Source organism: Lepisma saccharinum, chromosome 15, assembly GCF_977018435.1.
Source record: "Lepisma saccharinum chromosome 15, izLepSacc3.1, whole genome shotgun sequence".
NCBI lineage: Eukaryota > Metazoa > Arthropoda > Insecta > Zygentoma > Lepismatidae > Lepisma > Lepisma saccharinum.
Genome location: NC_139243.1, coordinates 51,938,434 through 51,941,808, shown reverse-complemented (window position 1 = coordinate 51,941,808; position 3,375 = coordinate 51,938,434). Strand labels below are relative to the sequence as shown.

At 40.1% G+C, this 3,375-nt stretch overlaps 1 non-coding gene across 1 annotated transcript; it reads right to left on the bottom strand.

Moving 5' to 3' along the window:
• Nucleotides 1-2,164: 2,164 nt before the first annotated feature.
• Nucleotides 2,165-2,239, bottom strand: TRNAT-UGU (transfer RNA threonine (anticodon UGU)). The gene has a single exon. It is a non-coding gene; the product is annotated as a tRNA-Thr (tRNA).
• Nucleotides 2,240-3,375: the final 1,136 nt, after the last annotated feature.

Sequence of the window (3,375 nt, the reverse complement as noted above, 5' to 3'; positions counted from 1 at the left end):
TTTGTGGTTGAATATGCATTCTTAAGGGAAATTTTATGAAAATATCTTGATGATGTCATATTTTTATGAGGTACTGTATATCAATAATTTTGTGTACTCCTTCAAAGTTATTGATTCGTAAGTTGAATATGATGTTTGAACAGTGGCGGTGATTAGGAGGGGGCGAGGGTGGCAGTTGCCCCCCACACACTTTTCGCTACTTTTGCCCCCGCACTAAGCTAAACCATATCTACAAAGGGAAATATACTGTCTTTGTCCCCCTCCCCCGGTTTTGGAACCAAATCGTCGCTACTGTGTTTGAATTATATAGGAGGCGTAGTATTCCAATAAAGGTACATTGCCTAATATTCAACGCGGTACAGCCGACCAGAGGTTATTCAGAAGTTACCATCTGGGGAGGAGTGTAAGTTCGTGTTTAGGGGGATAAGGGTAAATTTAGAGCCAAAATGACCAAAAATTAGGCCTTTGTGAAATATTCTAGGGAAGTGTTAAGAAAATGTTGGGGGTACTAGGTTTTTTTTTTTTTTTAAAAAAAAAGGGGGGTTTGTATTTTCCACTTTATTCTTTTAACCGATCTTATTTCAATTTTGGGGGGCTGTAGCCCCATCAGCTTCCTCCCCTGCGTTCGCCAGTGGAGTGGGAAACATATATAACCGGGCGTACCACTGATAATTCCTTATCCTCGCTTACCCTCCTAACAACGATGTGACAAAGTAACATGTTGCAGATGTAATGAATTATTACGAAATATTTTGATAAGATTCACTCAGTAATTAAGTTTTGAGAATTTGTTTAAATCTATCTTCTATATCTATAGAAAAAATGGATGTATGTGTGTAAATATGTTTGTTCCGGCATAGCTCTCGAACGCCTGGAGCGATTTCAACCAATCTTGGTACACGTATCACTTGCAATCTCTAAAGAAATACTGTGGGGTTAAGACACCCCTGGCACCCCTAGGGTGGAGGTGGGAAGGGGGTGACATGTAAAAATAATCGAAAACGACCGATATTAGTGTGGAATCCATAGTTTTCGGGGTCGCTAAGATGAATAGTGAGACTCCCAATGCCGTTCAACTCCAAGTCCATCACCTATCGGCAAGGGGGATGAGAGGGGGTGAAAAGTAACCTATATTACTGTCGAATCCATTAATTTCGGAGTCGCTAATGTAATTGGTGACATTCAATAACATTTATAAACAAGTTTTGAGTTAAATTAATATTCTAGTGAATTTCAAAAATATTTTAATTTATAATTCGTATAACTTTTAAATACCTGTAAGTAAAATTAGTTACATTTTACACTATAGTTAGAATTCATTATTTTCCTGTCTAATAGAAGATTGGGATAAATAAATAAGCGGGCAACGCCCACATAAGTTGGCAACACTGACAGGCCTTATTTATGTTTACGTTTTTAGTACTACCATGCTGTTACATGTTGATGTTGCTGGTCCTTAAAAAACAGAGGATTAGTGAGATGACCAGCTAAATCAGAACTATTGATTGCAGGAGGCGAATTTATCTGGGAGTTTGGTTGACGCTCCGTTTAGCAGGCCAATCGGCCACCCCACAGCTGGCTCTTTGCACGGCCATTGTAGAATCCTTTGATATTTTCTCTTTTACCTTCCCGCTCCCCCTACCACCAGGCCACCAGCTGGCCTCAAATGAAGCGGACTCGAATCTGGCTTAGCAGGGACCCAGGTACGCGGTCGATTGTCATCTGCCTAAGTATTTGCAAACGTTTATGCGTCGAATCAGTTCTTGATTGTTGGCTGCGGCCAGGAGGCATTTTGTTCAGCAAAACTCTACATGTTGTTGTCATATGTCTCTCCCTAGCTTAACAGTGATACCAACCGCAAAGCGAGAAAAATGTCTAAATTGCAATTAGTTTCTTCTCAATACACCGTATATTAGAAATTTTGATTTTGATATTTCTGTCTTCATCTTTTGCACAATTCTATTTTTCAATCGAACTGTACTAGGAGAGAGGTTGGGTTACGTTTCAAAAAGAGTAATTGTGTCTAACGCAGTTACTTGTGTCAAGTACGAGCATTCGAGCATGGACGTTCTTTGGTTTTGAGTTGGTGTTTTAAGTCCACTTTATGCACAGTAAGGCTAATCGAGACTGGACCTACAGTTTAAAGTGGGATCCGAACCACTTGTGCCTCCACCGGGTATCGAACCCGGGACCCCTTGATTACAAGACAATGACGCTACCACTGCGCCATGGGGGAGGCCCTCGAGCATGGACGTAACTAGGGATCTAACTTATGGGGGGGGGGGGAGTAGAATCAAAAAGGGTTTTTTTTCCCACAAAAGGAGTATTTCGTTACATTTGTGAAATCAAGAAAAAATATTCATTATTTGCTGCTTAGCTTCTAGGAGAATAACAAAAGTACAGTCTATATATATGAAAATGGATGTATGTGTGTATGTTTGTTCCGGCATAACTTTCGAACGCCTGGAGCAACTTCAACCAAACTTGGTCCACATATCACTTACAATCTGGAAAGAAATACTGTGGGGGTAAGACACCCCTGGTACCCCTAGGGGTGGGGGTGGGAAGGGGTGACATGTAAAAATAATCGAAAACGACCGATATTAGTGTGGAATCCATAGTTTTCGGGGTCGGTAAGATGAATAGTGACGCTACGAATGCCGTTCAACTCCAAGTTCATCACCTATCGGCATGGGGGGCGGGTGAGAGGGGTGAAAAATAAAATGTCAAAAATGACCTACATTAGTGTCGAATCAATAGTTTTCGGAGTCGCTAAGCTAATTGGTGACATTCACGATGACATTTAATTCATTATTTTCCTGTCTAATAGAAGATTGGGATAAATAAATACCAACGCCGGGCAATCAGCTAGTTAATTTATAAATGTTAAAAATCCTGAAAAGTTTAGGCGGCAAATGTCTTCCTTGCTCCCGCCCAGTTACGCCTACAAATACGAGTAGCGAAGGAAACACTCACTTTACAGCTAATTGTCTACATGTCCTTCTACGGAAGGAAATTTTGGAATTAGTTTTATCATAATCCTTTGATAGCCCATTAATTACTTTGAAATTTCCCACTTCTGCCTTTTCATAAATAAACAGATGAGGTTCTCTATAATGTAGTAAATATTAATGTTAACTTATGGCCTTTAGTGAAAACAGAATCGGTAATTTGCAGTGGTTAGCAGAGCAGCAGAGGTCTTGGGTTCCAATCCCGGCCTCGGTGACCTTTGCGAGCCACTCCTCATCAATTTCATCATACCATCAGTCATCTTCATCATCGCGATTAGATAGAGGTGGCAGAAAAGCTACGTCAAATAAAAAAAATCAAATCATATTTGCAGTTTATGCATGAAATATAGTTTACATGTTATAT